The sequence below is a fragment of the Cetorhinus maximus genome, chromosome 3 (genome assembly GCF_964194155.1).
Source record: "Cetorhinus maximus chromosome 3, sCetMax3.hap1.1, whole genome shotgun sequence".
Taxonomy (NCBI): domain Eukaryota; kingdom Metazoa; phylum Chordata; class Chondrichthyes; order Lamniformes; family Cetorhinidae; genus Cetorhinus; species Cetorhinus maximus.
This window is the reverse complement of record NC_135881.1, coordinates 42,809,460-42,828,916: the sequence shown is the minus strand read 5'-3', so window position 1 is coordinate 42,828,916 and position 19,457 is coordinate 42,809,460.

Below are 19,457 nucleotides of genomic sequence, written 5' to 3'. Positions count from 1 at the left end.
GATTCCTAGCTTCTAACCTGCTCTTGGAGCCACATTATTTATGTGGCTAGTCCAGTTCAGTTTCTGGTCAATGGTAACCCCCAGGATGTTGATAGTGGGGGATTCAGTGATGGTAATGCCATTGAACAGCAAGGGGAAATGGTTGGATTCTCTCTTGTTGGAGATGGTCATTGCCTGACACTTGTGTGATGCAAATGTTACTTGCCACTTGTCAGCCCAAGCCTGGATATTGTCCAGGTCTTGCTGCATTTGCACATGGACTGCTTCAGTATCTGCGGAGTTGTGAATGGTGCTAAACAATGTGCAATCATCAGCGAACATCCCCACTTCTGACTTTATGATGGAAGGAAGGTCATTGATGAAGCAGCTGAAGGTGGTTGGGCCTAGGACACTACCCTGAGGGACTCCTGCAGTCATGTCCAGGAGCTGAGATGACTGACCTCCAACAACCACAACCATCTTCCTTTGTGCTAGGTATGGCTCCAGCCAGCAGAGAGTTTTCCCCCTGATTCCCATTGACTCCAGTTTTGCTAGGGCTCCTTGATGCCACACTCGGTCAAATGCTGCCTTGATGTCAAGGGCAGTCACTCTCACCTCACCTTGGGAGTTCAGCTCTTTTGTCCATGTTTGAACAAAGCCTGTAATGAGGTCAGGAGCTGAATGGCCCTGGCAGATCCCAAACTGGGCATCAGAGAGCAGGCTAAGCAAGTGCCGCTTGATAGCACTGTTGATGACCCCTTACGTTATTTTACAGATGATGGAGAGTAGACTGATGGGGTGGTAATTGGCCGGGTTGGATTTGTCCTGCTTTTTGTGTACAAGACATACTGTCTACTCACAATCATCAGTAAAGTAACATCATGTCACACAAGTGCCAGGTGATGACCATCTCCGACAGGAGAGAATCCAACCATCGCCCTTGACATTCAACGGCATTACTATCACTGAATCCCCCACTATCAACATCCTGGGAGTTCACCAGAAACTGAACTGGACTCGCCATATAAATACTGTGGCTACAAGAGCAGGTCAAAGGCTAGGAATCCTCACTTCCTGACTCCCCAAAGTCTGTCCACCACCTACAAGGTACAAGTCAGGAGAGTGACTGAATATTCTCCAACTGCCTAGATGAGTGCAGCTCCAACAACACTCAAGAACCTTGACACCATCCAAGACAAAGCTGCCCACTTGATTGACACCCCATCCACAAACATTCACTCCCACCACTGACGCACAGTAGCAGCAGTGTGCACTAACTACAACATTCACTGCAGGAATTCACTAAATCTCCTTAGACAGCATCTTCCAAACCCACGACCACTACCATCTAGAAGGACAAGGGCAGCAGACATATGAGAACATCACCACTTGGAAGTTTCCCTCCAAGTCACTCACCATCCTGACTTGGAAATATATCGCTGTTCTTTCACTGTCTCTTGGTTAAAATCCTGGAACTCCCTTCCTAACAGCACTGTGGGTGTACCTACACCACGAGGACTGCAGCAGTTCAAGAAGACAGCTCACCACCACCTTCTCAAGGGCACTAGGGATGGGCAATGAGCACTGGTCCAGCCAGCAATGCTCACATCCTATGAATTAATTTTTAAAAATGCAAAGATTTTGGGCAGAATCATCCCAGATTTGCACTAAGTGCGGTAACGGGCATGAATAAAGACATTTTACCCACTGGCTGCAATGGGGATTTTTGCGCCATATCCTCCTCTTCCTGCCTCATAAATTATGCAGTCATGGGAAACATGCCATCTCACTGGCAGGCAGCCTCCAATTTGCCTGCCTCTCCATTACCTTGCCGCTTCCTCAGGCATGGCACCATATTTAAACTGCAGCCGCACGCACACTACTCAATGTTTGCAGCCCGGCTCTGCTCCAGTGAAGACATGGCCCCAAAAGTCAAGAGGTGTGCAGCCCCTCGTTTCAGTGACGCAAATTTGGGATGCCTCCTGGACACTGTGAAGGCCTGCCACAATGTCCTGTACTGCCGCTCTCGTCACAGGAGGATCATCAGTCTCCACTTGGTAGGAGGTGGCAGAGGTGGTCAGTGCCAACACTTCACACAAGAGGTCGGCCATCCAGTGCAGAAAATGGATAAATGATCTCATCTGTGCCGCCAGGGTAAGGCAACCATCATATCACCCTAAACTCACGCACTCACAAGGCCATCACTGGCATCTCACTCACTGCCAGCTCAAGGGACATTAGCACTCACTCTCTCACACACACCCTCACATCTCCATTTGGCCTCAACTCCTCTGGAGATTGTCTCCTCATTCTGTCCATGGCATCGCTCAGCACACACGCGCTCCTGGCATCCTTCTCATTTGGCCTGGCATGCGCCTTGTTCTCGTTTCCTCCCTCTGTCTTTAAGCAGGACAAGATTGCGTACAATCAACAGGAGAGGTCCCAGACTGGGGGTGGAGTACCAGACATCAATGTTCCCACTCGTCCGAGAGTCACAGGAGAGGTCGTGGACCCATTCCTGTGGCGACGGTGAGGTCAGTGGCAAGCATCCATGTGAGGATCCTGCATCAGATCACCCCTCTGTCAATGCTACTCTGAGTCCGCTGTTCTGTGTGTAATTCGGCTGCCAAGCACTAATAATCTCCATTTTCTGTCCTAGACACATCTGACACGTCGCCCTCAAGCAACTGTGACCCCCCGACCGTAGCGCCAAGAGCACCGTTGAAGACCCGTCACAGTGCTCATCCACACCCTCCACCAGCGCAGTGACACACACCTCAGTGGGACCTAGATGTAGAGCAGCCTTGGGATCACAATCGGGTGAGCACTGCACACAATCTGTTCTACAGCAGGTGGAGGCAGGGACATCCTTGGTCACTGCAGGAGGCAACGAATCTGCCGAGTCCGAGCCAGATGATGAGTCTCTGGGCTTGGTCCTCAATCGGTTGTTAGAGCTGCAAAGACATCAGGAGGGGATGTTTGGTGCATTCCTCAGATTACAAGGTTTGATGGACAAGTCCGTCTGCCTTCCGTCCAATGTGATAGTGCTGGCATGTCGATGCACCGCTGTGGCATACACTGGCAGGATGGTGGTTGCCATGGAGACCTTAGTCTGGGATATCCGTCCTGCACTGCTGCATCTGACATGAACTCCATTACTGACGCCATAGTTGGCCTCCAACAGTGTCAACACGAGAAGGATGCGAGGTAGCTCGATCTCACCCCAGCATCCCCTTCTCCTCAAGGGGCCATTGGGCACCTATATGAAGGGGGACCAGCAGCTCAACACCCTGGGGCCATCCACCCAGGTGAATTGGGAATGTCCAGCTGATCCAAATCCCTCTTCCTGTGATTCCCGTAGCTCCAGCCCCATCGGCTGAGGGGGTGCCCCCAGCAGGACACCCAAAGCAGAACGGGGCCCTCCAGGCCTCGGCCCTTCAGAGGACACATGCCTATCATTTGCTCCACCTCCTCATACCATCGCACTGAGACCACCCCACAGGCGTCATCAGCCACACCCTCTGTGGATAGCCCTTGCCCCCGATGAGCCAACCCTGCAGCCTTTTTAGACCCTGGGAGATGTCAGGGATCTGAGACCTGCTAAGGACGTAGAGTTGTGGATTGTCCCTGGGAATTGTATGCAGACCTGTAGGATGTGTTTGTGGTGGTCACAGGGCAGCTGAACATTCAGTGAGTGAAAGCCAATTGGAGTTGACGTAGTTGACTGCTTGTTGCCACGGAGATCTAAGCACTACGTGAGTGCAGTTGAGGGCACCCTGCACCTGTGGAAAACCAGAGATTTGCGCAAATCCCGGGCAAAATGCACAAAGTTCTGTTCCCCTGTGAAGATGGTGTCCGTGACTTCCTGGATACACTTGTGGGTGGGGGCTTGCGAGATCCCGCACAGGTCACCTATGGAGCCCTGGAAGGAGCCACTGGCATAAAAATTGAGCACCACAGTCACTTTCACAGCCACTGGCAATGGATGTCCTCCATGTCCCCGAGCTGCCAAATCCTGTAGGAAGAGGCATATGTGACCGACCAGTTCCCTAGTCTTTGGCACCACTGGCTCTCAGTCACTTGCAGGAATGACAGATGCCATCTACAGACCCTGGGTCTAGTAATGTGCCTGTAAGCGACGGCTCGCTGTGGATCATCAGCTGTGTGCACAGCAGGCCGGCCACCCCTTCACCTTGAAGTAGGTGCTCCTCCCTTTGCCGAGCCAGGGACCTCTGCTGCCCTCTTCTTCTTCTTCGCTGCTTCCTATAAGCCGTAAGGCATACCGCTAAATCACCAGACTCCACAATCCTGATGCTCTCCTCCTACAGGATCAATGAGAGATACATGGGTTAGCATAATGTGTCCTAAGAACCTCTCTTGGTCAAGTCTGAAGAACCCTTCAGGCATGCCGGAGAGTGCTGGCCACTTGGACAGCCAGTGTGTAGTGCGCTCATTGGTTGTCCAAAACCCCACCCACCTCTGCCCCACTGCATTTGACCGATTGGCGGCAGTTTCGCTCTGGATTTGCATGCTGTGTTCTCAGCTCAGGCACAGGCATTCACCTAATCCACACTGCAAGCCTGCACTGTTAGCTTGAACCATGATGGATACTGGTTCAAACCTTAATAAAGATATTGCAAGGAGCTGTGAGCACCTCCACCAGTGACTGCTCCATGGCCAGCTTTCGCAATGGGATTGATTCTACAACTGGTTAATCAGCCAATTGTTCTGCTGCCCCCTAAAACGCACATTAATTTGCAGTCTGCGCCCAAGGGGTGAAACGTTCTGAAGCATTTGGTGGCACATTCATAATTTTGCATTGCTTGAGTGGGCAGAAAAGCTTCAGAGGTCCGACTCCAAGCATGTCAATGGAGCTGCAGCTGTGTGCGACCACTTCCCTCAGCACCCCCTTGCTTCACCCCCAGCATGTGCTTGTGTACTTCCTTCAGCCTGTGCTGCCTTGCCCCCACACCCCCCACCTCCTCCCTAGCCTCACCCACACCGGAGCCCTTGCCCTGGCACTGCACTGAAAGCCAGCCGAATAAAAGTTCAGCTTGCCCGGCCTGTTGGCCAATTCATGTAGTACTCAACCAGTCATTGATAAGATAGGTTGTAAAGGAACCATCACTTCTGTGTGTCTTGTACAGCCCATACATACGAGGGTACAATGAAACATGAGGATGAATCCTAGAGTGTACACCACCACAGGGATTTTTCCAGAGCTTGGAGCCCAACCTTTCCAGCATGGATCTGGTGTCTAACTCCATTCAGGCACATGTGGACCCAACCAGGGTGCAGCACCTGATGGTCGATGTCTCATCTTCCATTACAGCTTCCACCAAAAGTCTGAGTGGTCCAGTGAAAGCTTAGACTGAAGGCATGCAAGCTCAGACTGCTGCCTTCATGGCTGCGGATGACACTGTGTAAAAAGAGCTTATTCGATATAATACCAGTCCAGCAACCTGTCCTTCAAGGTTACTAGGAAGCTGAGCTACTGCCCAGGGGACTGGCGGTGGCTCCTATGGAGCATGAACCACTGTCCTTTCTCAGGATGACAGCATTCAACTTCCCCTACCACTACTACTCCAGTGCCCTTGCTGTTTGCCTGTCAGCCAACCATGCTGAAATTGTGCTTCTGAAGCTGGGTCTTCTAGTCCCAGGGCTGATCCAGGCCATCCTCCAAGGCCACCAGCAGTCTTCTCCACCGAACATCAGCAGCCATGTTGCAGTCACCAGGGTAACGCTGCACAGGAGTCCTTGGACAGACAAACATACGTGGAAGACAGGTGCCGAGGGAAGGCACAAGGGTGATTAATTTAAGTTTGTAGGCAATATGGCATGATTTCATTGATAAATTTGGTTTGGAATGTTTATGTTGTGTTGGCTTTTGTTTTTGCATTATGGTCCAAAAGGACAATCTAATAGTGAGTGACAAAGGGAAGATAACGGGTATAAGAATTTTGGTGAATGGGGAATTGGGTTTGAAATTACTGGTGTTTTACTTGAATTACTTTCTTCACATGTAACCTGGGCAGAAAGTTTGCAGATTTCTTCCTCCTCTTCTTCCGCCTCCTTCTTTCAATGTTGTCCTGCTCCTCCTTGCCCTCATGCCCCTGAGTGGCAAGAACCATACGCCTCTTAATCTGGGTTCTTTGTTCTTGTCAACCAGTTTCATGATGCTTCTTAAAATAAAAACACAAAAAGCTAATAATACAGAGCAAATTTATGTAAAGAAACAAGAAAGGTTATGACATGAGATAAAAACAAAAAACTGCGGATGCTGGAAATCCAAAACAAAAACAGAAACAGGAATACCTAGAAAAACTCAGCAGGTCTGGCAGCATCGGCGGAGAAGAGCACAGTTGACGTTTCAAGTCCTCATGACCCTTCAACAGAACTAAGTAAAAATAGGAAAGGGATGAAATTTATTTCACCCCTTTCCTATTTTTATTTAGTTCTATTGAAGGGTCATGAGGACTCGAAACATCAACTGTGCTCTTCTCCGCCGATGCTGCCATACCTGCTGAGTTTTTCCAGGTATTTCTGTTTCTGTTTTTGTTTTAGGTTATGACATGAGTTTGGTTTGTATCATCCATCAGCTTTTTGTTCTGGAATATTCCCAATACTCCCAACAGCCAAAGTAAAAAGGTCTTCTTGATGAAGGGCGATTTGGGTTTAGTTAGAACAGATTCAGAAACATGATACTAACAGTATTACTTCATTCTGAGATCCTACCCTTAGAGTTTCACCTGTCTCCATAGTCTGGTGCACTTGTCCAATAACACCAAACAACAACTTGCATCTATAAAACATTCCAACGCACTTCACAGGAGCATTATCAAACAAAATTTGACACTCAGCTGCATAAGGAGATATTAGGGCAAATGGCCAAAAGTCTAGTCAAAGAGGTAGGTTTTGAGGGGAGTCTTGAAAGAGGAGAGACAGGTGGAGAAGTTTAGGGAAGGAATTGGGCCTCAATCAAAGGCAATGGTGGAGCATTTTAAATCAGGGTTACACAAGAATCTAGAGTAGGAGGAGTGAAGAGGCCTCAGAGGGTGGTACAGATGGAGGAGGTTACAGAGATAACCAGTCCCCACCAGAATGTACTCCACCTTTTACCTCCCCCCACACCAATTAGACTTAATTTGTGCTCCTCGTCCTCTATTAGATTACTGACTTATAAACTTATATTATGGGCAGAATTTTGGTGCCATAAAATGCGGCGAGACATTCTAAACTTCATTGGCTTTGGCGGGAATGTAAAATCCCGCTGCGTAAAATTCTGCCCTATAACTTATTGTGGGCTTCTCCTCCTGCATTAGATAACCGACCATCTATTATAAGTCAATAATTCCAGAGAAGAAGACAGTTAACATTTCCAAACTTCATAGAACTTGACAAGATTTTCAAAAAGTAACCAAAGGCCTGAGGTTGAAAAATATGGTTGATAACGTTCAAATATTAAAAGGATGAAATGCCTCCAAAGAGAAGTCTAATTTGGAGGTTAAGGTTGCCAGCCTCCTCAGAATTATTCCTGAGGGCGCAACATCTAACAAAAAAGTGTAGATGTCTACTAAGTTCCTTCCTGTCCTCTTGTCCTTTTTAATATTAATTTATTTGTTCTCGCTTCACTGTTTTATGCCTGCTTTTAACCACCACTGATTGTTTCATTGAAGGAAGGATGTGATTGCACTGGAGGGGGTGCAGAGGAGATTCACCAGGTGTTGCCAGGGATGAAACATTTAAGTTATGAAGAGAGGTTGGATAGACTTGGGTTGTTTTCATTGGAGCAGAGAAGACTAAGGGGCGACCTGATCGAGATGTACAAGATTATGAGGGGCATGGACAGAGTGGATTGGGAGCAGCTGTTCCCCTTAGTTGAAGGGTCAGTCACAAGGGGAAATAAGTTCAAGATGAGGGGCAGGAGGTTTAGGGTGTATGTGAGGAAAAGCTTTTTTACCCAGAGGGTGGTGACAGTCTGGAATGCGCTGCCTGGGAGGGTGGTGGAGGCGGGTTGCTTCACATCCTTTAAAAAGTACCTGGATGAGCACTTGGCATGTCATAACATGCAAGGCTACGGGCCAAGTGCTGGTAAATGGGATTAGGTAGGTAGGTCAGGTGCTTCTCACGTGTCGGTGCAGACTCGATGGGCTGAAGGGCCTCTTCTGCACTGTGTGATTCTGTGATTCTGTGAACATATAAACACAGTGGGTTGGCTGACTGCAGGTGTAAACACTAATTTGTTAATTTGTCAGCTATTTAATCTTGAATTCTAATTAAAGCCAGCAAGTATACAGTTGTCAAACTCCCAGACATTAATCTACCTCGACTGGTACCTTTGATTTGTGCTGACAAATTTCCCACACTATGAGCCATAGCATTAATTTCCCATTCACGCTTCTGACCACAGCATGAAAAAACATGTCGAGGCACTGTTTCATAACATATCTATCAAATTATATTAAATAGGCTAACTTCAAATCTCCCAATTGCTGATCGCCTTCCTCAACAAGATGAGTGTCTCTCTCTGCAGTTTGTTTCTTTGTCCTTGCCTCATGATGAGAGAAGCAAATTATGACTTTAATCTTCCAGAGCTGTGTGGAATTATGGATCAATTTGGCACAAAACAAAAGCACAACAAAAATGCGCTTCAGTAAAACTTCATGCTCTCAAACTAAGGTCACCAAATTTGGTTGGACATATTCCAGGAGGCTTTATCATATGTGCTCCCATCTCCAACCACCCCATCACCCCCCCATCTGCCCCTATGGCCACCTGACACATCGATCCTTGCAGCAAACCATCTGCTTACACCACCTGGAAAGCGCAAATAGATTGGATAATTCTTGACTGTGGTCAGACGGTCCTTTCTCCCACCTCCAATATTTTTTAACCGAAAAATAATAAATGAAAGTGTTTCAAAAAAGAAAAAAAAAATACACTGAAATATTTCTAATGGGCCTATGAATTTCCTGCTTAGTTGTTTGCAGCAGTGAGATCGGTCTTTAATTCCTGAAGGCTTCAGGACAAACCTGGAGGGTTGACAACCCTGCATCAAACAGCGTACAACTTTCCAATGTGTTAGTATTGAATTGATGCATAAATAATGAAAACCATCCAGCTTGTGGTGGTTAATTTGTTCCTGCAAATAGTGCACTGATATCTAGCACAGTGTAGCAGTGATGAACCAACACATTTGACCCTGCATCAAGTTACAACACATGAAAGACAAGCTGTGCAAGCATCTGCCCAATGGAGAACTTACTAAACTCTTCACCCTAGGAAACATTAGCTTTCATGTTCTCAATTCTGCATATAAATGCACTTAACCCCAAATATGCTGTCCCAGAACAAGACTATTCCTTATTACAGAATAGCCTGAGACAACAGTAAGCAGATTTTTAGTATAGAAAATCCATGTGTTTTTAACTAGGCAAAATATTTCTGTATTTCATAAAATTAAGCTCATTCAGGACTTAGGCTTCTTCCTTCTTTGTTTTGTGTTAAAAGCAGACATCGGAATATAACCCATAACACTGTAGAGCGTCATATGAAAAAAAATATACAGGACTTCAATGACTTTGCTTTATCCTCTTTAATATAATCTATATCTTAATGGCTATTGAATTTTCTAATGAATTGTACATTATTTCTGAGAAAAATTTGCAGTAATACCATCAACATTTTACTTGGTCCACCGAATCTCATATAAACTACCAGTATAAACTCTACTAAAATGAATTTAAATTGGTGGCTGACTGGATATATCAAACCCTTGATATTATCTGACTGTTGTTTTATTATTATAATAAACAACAACACCAACTTGCATTTGCATTTATATAGCACCTTTGGTGCAATAAACCATCCCAAAGCATTTTGTAGGGGCATTATTAAATAAAATTTGCCACTGTATCACACAGGGAATATTAGGACAGGTGACAGTAAGGGACGCTCGAGGAGACAGGCGACTACGCTGGAGGGAGGGGGAAACTGAGTGAGTAGCAAATTAGGTTCATGTGTGAATTTGTTGCACGGGGGAAAGAGGAGAGATATACATAGGAATTATGCTAAGTTAATTAAGTGAGTAATTAAATTAAGTTAACTAAATAACACAAGCAACAATGGCAGGGCAGATGTTACGTTGCAGCTGTGGAATGTGGGTACTTTTTGGATGCCAAGGCGATCCATGACAAACACATCCGCAGAAAGTGTAAGCAGCTTGAGGAATTCGGGATCAGTATTATTGATCTGGAAGTCAAACTGCAGACACTGCACAACATAAGGGAGGGGGAGAAATACCCGGACACTTTGCTCCAGAAGACGGGAAAGACGGTCCTCTAGAATAGGGTTGTCTGCTTCGGACAGCAGTGAGGGACAGGAGGATGTGACTGTGAGTGAGGCAGGAATAGGGCTTCAGACTTTGCAGCTGTCAAACAGGTTTGAGGTGCTGCAGGGTGGATGAGCAGGCTGTCCATAGCACCATGATACAGGAAGCCGTTCAAGTGGGGTGAGCAAACAAGAATGTAGCGGTAGTAGGGGATAGTATAGTGAGAGGGAGTGACACTGTTCTCTGCAGTAAGGAGCAAGAGTCCTGAAGGCTGCATTTTCTGCCAGGTGCCAGGTTCAGGACATCTGCTCAGAGCTGGAGAGGAGCTTGCGGTAGGAGGGTGTAGATCCAGTTGTTATGGTCCATGTAGGTACCAACAACATAGGCAGGACAAAGAAGGAGGTTCTGCATAGTCAGTATGAGGTGCCAGGCACCAAATTAAGAAGCAGAACTTCAAAAGCCCAGTTATTAACTGAACCATGTGCAAATTGGCATAGGGCAAATAAGATTAGAGAGATGAATGCATGGCTCAAAGGCTGGGTGTGGGAGAAGTGAGTTCCAGTTTGTGGGGCACTGGCATCAGTTTGGGGAAAGTGGGAGTTGTACCGTTGGGATGATGCACACCTGATATATGCTGCGATGTGTGTTCTTGTGATTTGCATAACTAGGAAAGTAGAGAGGGCTTTAAACTAAACAAGGGGAGCGAGTGCAGAGTCAAGCTTAGGTAGATGTGACAAATCAAGGGGTAGATGTAAGTCAGGAGACTATAATGGTAATATGGAAAAAGGGGGTCATAGAATAGCAAGGAGGGGCAGAGAGATAAAATCTAAGAATACACCAATAGTGAAGACTAGATATTACAAAGATGACAAAAAGACAAAACTAAAGGCTTTGTATCTGAATGCACCTAGCATTCATAAAGTAAATGAATTGGTAGCACGTATTGAAGTAAATAAATATGATCTGGTAGCCATTACGTAGACATGGCTGCAGGATGACAAGGATTGAGTCCTTAATATTGAGGGGTATGTGACATTCAAGAAGAATAGGAAGCTAGGTAAAGGTGGAGGATCAAGGATAATATTTGTGCATTAGTTAGAGATGAGCTGAGTTCAGAAGATCAGGATGTAGAATTGGTTTGGGTGGAGATGAGGAATTGTAGGGGAAAGAAGTCTCTGGTGGGAGTGGTCTACTGGCCCCCTAACAGTGTCCACAATTTAGGACAAAGTATGCAAAAAGAAATATTGGATGTTTGTGATAAAAGAACAGCAATAATCATGAGTGATTTTAATTTACATATAAACTGAAAAAATCAGGTTGGCAGCAGTAGTCTGGATGAGGAGTTCATAGAATGCTTTCAAGATAGCTTCTTAGAGCAACATATTCTGGAACCAACCAGAGAGCAGATTATATTAGACTTGATATTATGTAATGTGACAGAATTAATTAATGACCTCAGAGTGAAGGCACCCCTAGGTAGCAGCGACCACAATATGATTGAATTTTACATCCAGTTTGCAAGGCGGAACAGTGGGTCTAAGACTAGTATTTTAAACTAAATAAGGGCAACTATGTGGGCATGAAAGCTGAGTTAGCTGAAGTGAACTGGGATGCTAGGCTAGGGGATAGGTCAATGGAGAAGCAGTGGCAAACATTTAAGGGGATATTTCAGAATGCTCAGAATAAGTATATTCCTGCTAAAAAGAAAAATTCTAAAGGGAGGACCCAACATCCATGGCTAACCAAAGAAGTTCAAGAAAACATCAAACTTAAGGAAAAAGCGTATAACTGCAGAAAGATGAGTAGCAAGGTCAGATGATTGGTCATCAGTATAAAGGATGGCAGAAAATGACTAAAAGGTTAATTAGGAGAAAGAAATTTGAGTATGAGAGGATTTCTATAGCTAGAAATGTAAAAATGGATAGCAAGAAGTTCTATAGGTATTTAAAAAGGAAAAGAGTAAATAAAGTGAGTGTTGGTCTTCTAAAGTGTGTCAATGAAGGGTTAATAGTAGGTAACAAGGAAATGACAGGTGAAATTAAGAAATATTTTGCTTCTGGCTTCACTATAGAGGATACAAACAACATCCCAGTAATAGCTCTAAATCAGGAGGTGGGAGGGAGAGGGGAACTTGCATAATTACATCACTAGGGAAGCTGTACTGAGTAAACGGATGGAGCTGTGGGCTGACAAGTCTCCGGGTCCTGAAGGACTTCATCCTAGGGTCTTAAGAGAGGTGGCTAATGAGGTGGTAGATGTGTTGGTGTTAATTTTCCAAAATTCCCTAGATTCTGGAATGGTTACTTCAGGCTGGAAAGTAGCAAATATAACCCCTCTATTCATAAAGCGAGGGAGACAGAAAACAGGAAACTATAGGCCAGTTAGCTTGACACTCATCATGGGGAAGGTGTTAGAATTCATCATTAAGTAGGTTATAGCTGGGCAAGAAGAGAAGCTCAAGGTAACCGGCAAGAGTCAGCATGGTTTTGTGAAAGGGAAATCATGTTTAACCAACTTATTGGAGTTATTTGAAGGAGCAACACGTGCGCTGGATAGAGGGAGACTGTAGACATGTTGTACTTAGATTTTCAGAAGGCCACATCAAAGGTTATTGCGGAAAATAAAAGCTCATGGTGTAAGGGGTAACATATTAGCACGGAAAGAAGATTGGCTGGCTGGCAGAAAACAGAGACTATGCATAAATGGATCTTTTTCTGATTGGCAGGATGTGATGACTGGAGTCCCTCAGGGGTCTGTGCTGGGGCCTCAACTTCTTACAACTTATATCAATGACTTAGATGAGGGGAGTGAAGGCATAATAGCTAAATTTGCAGATGATACAAAGATAGATGGAAAAGTATGCTGTGAAGAGGACTTAAGGAGGCTGCAGAGAGATATATATACATTGAGTGAGTGGACAAAAATATGGCAAATGGAGTATAATGTGGGAAAATGTGAAGTTGTTCACTTTAGCAGGAAGAATAAAAAAACAGAGTATTACTTAAATGGAGAACAGCTGCAGAATTCTGAGGTGCAGAGGGATCTAGGTGTTCTAGCACATGAGTCACAAAAAGTTAGTATGCAGGTACAGCAAGTAATTAAGAAGGGTAGTGGAATGATATCCTTTATTCAGAGAGGAATTGAACATAAAAGTAAGAATGTTATACTTCAGTTGTACAGGGCATTGGTGAGACTGCATCTCGGATATTGCAGTTTTGGTCTCCTAATTTAAGGAAGGATGCAAATGCGTTGGAGGCGGTACATAGGAGGTTTACTAGATTGATACCTGGAATGAGCAGGTCGTCTTATGAGGAAAGGTTAGACAGACTTGGCTTGTTTCCACTGGAGTTTAGAAGAGTGAGGGGTGACTTGATTGAAGTATATAAGGTCCTCAACAGTATTGGCAAGGTGGGCGTAGAAAGGATGTTTCCTCTTGTGGGTGAGTCCAGAACTGGGGGACACTGTTCTAAAATTAGGGGTGGCCCTTTTAGGGCAGAGATGAGGAGAATTTTTTTCTGTCAGAGGGTTGTGCAACTTTGGAACTCTGCCTCAGAAGGCGGTGGAGGAGGAGTCATTGAATATTTTTAAGGCAGAGATAGATAGATTCTTGAAAGGGAATCAAAGGTTATTGGGGCTGGATGGGAATGTGGAATTTGAAACACAAACAGATCAGCCATGATCTTATTGAATGGCAGAGCAGGTTCGAGGAGCCGAATAGCTTGCTTCTGCTCCTACTTTGTATGTTAAGCTTTATTACTTTTGGAATAATAACCATCATAAGAAGACTTGGCAGTCTGCTCTAGATAATCATAGCTAGTGAGTTGGATAAAATTAACAAAAATATTTAAATAAAATGGGGAGATCTTGCTGGAAAAATAATGGTGCATTAACAATGTACACCATTAATAATCAGCTAGCTAATTCAAATTTTAAGAGATGCTCTGTGAGCTGCAAATTTTCAGAACTTGCTGGATGATTTATACCGCTCACACCATTCGTATCACACAAACAGCATTCACCCTTGGCCGCTCAGTTATTTTTAAGAACTGACTGGATTTGCTCATTAATTGAATATTAAACACAACACAGAAAGTTAGGAATGATAATTACAAGCCTAGGTGCCTTTTTAAACTTTTCTCTTCTGTCTCTCTTTCCTCTCTTTTGCAATCTAACCTTTCTTTTCCTCTATTGCTTTTTATGCACCTGATTCGACTCTTGAATGAGGAACAATACGCGGGGGGTGGACAGTCGAGTAGTGGTAATGTTGCTGGGCTAGTAATCCAGAGACCCAGGCTAAATCCCACCATGGCAGCTGGTGGAATTTGAATTCGGTTAATAAATCTGGAATGTAAAGCTAGCCTCAGTAATGGTGACCACGAAACTATCATCAATTGTCATAAAAACCTATCTGGTTCACCAAGGAAATCTGGCGTCCTTACCTGTTCCGGCCTATATGTAACTCCAGAACCACAGCAATGTGGTTGATACTTAACTGCCCTCTGTAATGGCCTTGCAAGATCAGTTCAAGGGCAATTAGGGATGGGCAACAAACAGTGGCCTTGCCAGCAATGCCCACATCCCATGAAAGAATAAAGAGAAAAAAAAACTATAATTCACCTTCGTCCTCTATTTTTCCTCTATTTCTTTCCCAATCCTTAAAACTCATTGGTTAAGAAGAAATACTATAGGTTTCACCACTCATTAAGGCTTCATGTGCCCCATTGCCCTTGTTATGCCATTATCAGCTCATACTTCAAGCAAGTTATGGTGCCCAAAATTTTCCAGCTGACGGGTGCAGGAAATAGTCTAACTAATGGTATAAGCCGTGAAATGCCCCAGTCCACCAATGTCCAGCCCAATACGTATTCTAGAATTTCATAAATGAGACTGCGAAAATCTATTATTTCTCAACTAAAAAATATTATGAGATCGGTGGAGACCAGTAACTTAAAAAAAAAGAAACTCAAATTTCCAGTTATCAACTGAAAGAATCACACCACAAGATTTCACATTTTAAACAAAAAAGCTTTATTGTACAGGGGTTAAACAAAAGAAGTATTACTAACTTAACACTATATTTTATAAACACTTATTTGTTTTTACTTTTATTGCCATTCAGTAGTTCCGCTATATGTCACAGGATCTTGAGGATTCTTTCACTTGTCCTGGCAGCAAACCAAGGTGTGCTACAGCTCTCAAGAATTCACTTTGATTCTCCTCAGTGCTCCCACTATTCTCCGAGGCATGAGATTCTTGAGATTCTTCCACCAGCATCTGGCTGTGTGTCCTCCAACTCTCCTTAGCCACTCATGATTACGGATACCCCAGTTTAAGCAGATATTCTCTTTTCCTGCTTATCTCAAAGCTGCTTTCAGGCTCCACTAACTTTTCTTGTGAGAATCGCACACAAATAAAATCTAACCCAAAACAAAACCTCACCGCAATCTATCCCCAGTGTAATGTGAAACACCCAAGCTCTCCCAGATCGCAATATAAACTAATTATCTCTCCAATTCTCAAACCTGTCATTTGATCTGAAAAGTATATGGACACTTTAAGGCCTTCCCTTGTTTACTAGTTGCTTTCCAACCTTTCTTTGATTGGGAAGTTACATGAATAATTTATATCTCTAATGGGGACAACTGCAATCTTACCAGATTTACTGGCTCCATTACGAAGCTAAGAGGTGACCACCTATTTTTCATTGATTTCCCACTTCCAACTCTGATATTATTAAATAAAAGTAGGCCTTTGAATTGCATTTACTTTGGGCAGGGTTTTTTGGATGATGGGGTTTCCCGTGTCACCACCTAAAAGATCGAAGGGGAAGGCTAATACCAGCTGCCCTGTGGCCACTTAATGCTCCATGGAGCTTTAATTGGCTGGAGATGGGACTTCCAGCCCTCACACAAGAGGAAGGCCTGCCTTAAAGAGCTGCCGGTAAGCCGGATTGGCCGGCAGCTTTGTAGCCCCACCAGTGCCAGGTTTGAGCGGTGGCCACTGCTCAGACTACAGGCCGTCCCCAGAGAAGAAAAGCTAATGGAGGCCGGACTTCAAGTAAGTCTAGGGCACCATCGGGGTCTGGCTGGCAGACCCCATCGAGGGGGTTGAGGGGCTGGGTTTGAGAGGCCAGTGGGGGAAGGTTAAAGGGGGGTATGATTTTGTGGTGGGGGCGTGCCTCAGATGGTCACAGGGGACTCCCAAAGGTGGCTCTCCCCACTTGCTCAACACCAGTTCACCCAATGAAAGCTGCCAGGTGTGGGGCACCTCTGCCATGGGTAAAATAGAGGCGGGGGCGGGATGAGACACTTAAATGGTCATTAATTAGCCAATTAAAGGCCTCAATAGGCACAAGGACAAGTGGGCTGCCCAACACCCCCACTGTTCCCTGTAAAATAGGAGACAGGTCAGGGTGGGCGGGCAGATGGTGGGTAGACCACATGTTGCATTTTACAAGACCCCCACCCACCTTCAAAACCACTGGGGGGGGCAACTGTAAAATTCCGCCCTTTAGATTTGTTTACCTCAAAGCAGGTGCTTCCATTTAAATATTTCAATCCTCAAACTAAAAGTTACACTCCTAAAACATATAAATCATGAAATTAGACATTTTTGCAATAATATAAAAATGTTGGAACTATGTTACGAGGTTGTAATGAGCTGTACAATTATGATTACAATATAAATAATCAGAGTGAAGTTCAAGCAGTTATTACAACAATAGACCCAAACACACCATGAGACCCAAACAGTGGCCATCGCTCCTGGTAGAACTATCAGTACTGGAGAGGTCCAGTCTCTGATTGGTAGGCAGCACTTGTAGGTGGGATATCTGTCTTGAGGATGAGGACCCCAGCTCCAACCAGGTAAGTGCCTGATTGATATTACGTCAAGTCAGGGCGTACATGGAATAGCCATTGGAGGTGTTGCCACCAACTCTCCAGCTGGTGGATAGGCCCACTGCTGTGAGCATTAAATTCCACCCATGGAGTCAATATAGATTGATGGAGTTAGGATATGGAGCAGCCATGATTTCATTGAATGGTGGAACAGGCTTGAAGGGCTGAATAGCCTAATCGTGTTCCTAGAAGTTCATTGCCATTTTGGGAAGAGCCATCTCAGTTTATGAAGTTGGAGTTTAGAAGAGTGAGAGGTGATCTTATTGAAACACAAAAGATCCTGAGGGGACTTGACAGAGGGGATGCTGAGAGGATGCTTCCCTTTGTGGGAGAGACTAGAACTAAGCGATACAAATTTAAAAATAAGGAGTCTCCCATTTAAGACAGAGATGAAGAGAAATGTTTTCTCTCAGAGAGTGGTGAGCCTGGGGAACTCTCTTTAGAGCAGTGGAGGCACGGTCATTGAATATTTTTGAGCCTGAGTTAGATAAATTCTGCATTACAAGCTCTGAAGAAGGGTCATATGGACTCAAAATGTTAACTCCGTTTCTCTCTCCACAGATGCTGCCAGGCCTGCTAAGTTTTGCCAGCATTTTCTGTTTTTGTTTCAGGTTTCCAGCATCCTCAGTATTTTGCTGTTATCTTAGATAAATTCTTGATTGACAAGGGAATCAAAAGTTAAAGGAGGTAGGCAGGAAAGTGGACTAGAGCCCACAATCAGATCAGCCATGATCTTATCAAATGATGGATGAGGCTTGAGGGGCTGAATGGCTTACTCCTGCTCTTAATTTGTATGTCTGTAGGTACAAGAGTACAACTGGAGTTTTTGCTGAAGCCTTCAGTTTGCTAACCCCACTTTCAGAAAATTTTCTAATTACTACTGTATTACAAGCTGCAGCTAACAAGGTTGGGAGGATGGGAATCCTTTGGGTGTTCCCATTATGCTCCATGAATTGGATGAAGCAGCCCAATTCATGCTGAAACAATACTTTGAGATCAAATGACGTTACATTGGCCCTTACCTGGATATTTCAGGGCAACCTGTGCTTCCTTGTAGTCGGTGTTCATGAGCTTTGCAGTTTAGCAAGGTAAAGAATAAGACATTATTCAAGTATTATACAAAAATCATATACCGAAACATTCTGAGTAGGCCCATTGCATTACTGTATGGGAAGATATTAACATGTGTTAGAAACCAATTATAAATAAGCAGACAGTTAAGTTAACCAATTATTGTTTGGCAGTTAGGCTAATTCAAGATAAGGAAATATGAGTTTAGGAGATAAAACGAAAGTTTCGAGAAAGCCATCTTTGTTGGCACGCTATATCCCTGTACTAAGTGTCCTAGATGGAATTCCGAAAAATCCACTGTCCACAATGCATCAGAGATTTATCATCACTTCACGCCTTTGGCTTGATCAACCTAGGAAGCCATGTGAAGCCTGTTTAGTTGTTAAGTTAAGCTTTATCTTTTTACTGTTAATTGAAACTTTGTCTTCTAACTTTTCAACTAGTTACCCTTCTACCTTTCAATTGTTAGTAAATCTTTTGCATTTACCATCTGAAGTGCTCAGTCTTGCCTGATGGTTGAGTCTAGTGTGAACAAAATAACTTATCTGATAATTCGCCATTGTGGATTTATTGAATAGTTGACAAACGAGTTGCACCCCACAAATTATTGTAACAACCTCGCCACCCCGGAATGAAAATCGGAACTTCCAAGTCTGCTTTTCAGGCGCTGGGTTTGTGGAGCCAGGAATTCTCCTGACTGCACTCCCAATCCAGGAGCGAAAATTCAGGCCCTTATGTCCAACATCGGCAGTAATTTGCTTTTGTAGACCATTCGCACATTAACTTAACCTGTTACACCATATGTCCTTCACGCCATGATCCAACTGCATGCTCAATTTACAAGCAGCTTACCATATATGGACTGCCAAATTGTGTCAGTCCTTTTCTATTAGCTTTATCAGTATCTGTACGGTTGGTGGGTTTCCAAAGGCTGTTGAGAGGGTCAAGGATGCAGTATTTAGTGCGTGATCTTGCCAGGTTCTGACGGCAATATGTTGACTGCAGAAAGGTCAGCCTCACTCTCCGCTACTAATTCTGAAGGAGCTCTGCCAATAACACGGGCTCTTCTTATAGCCGGAAGCGAAACCAGAACTGGGTAGCCATCCCAAAATATAAATTTGACTTGTTCTCTGCAAAGAAGCCGCCTAACCTGCTGAGTGTTCCCAGAATTTTCTGTT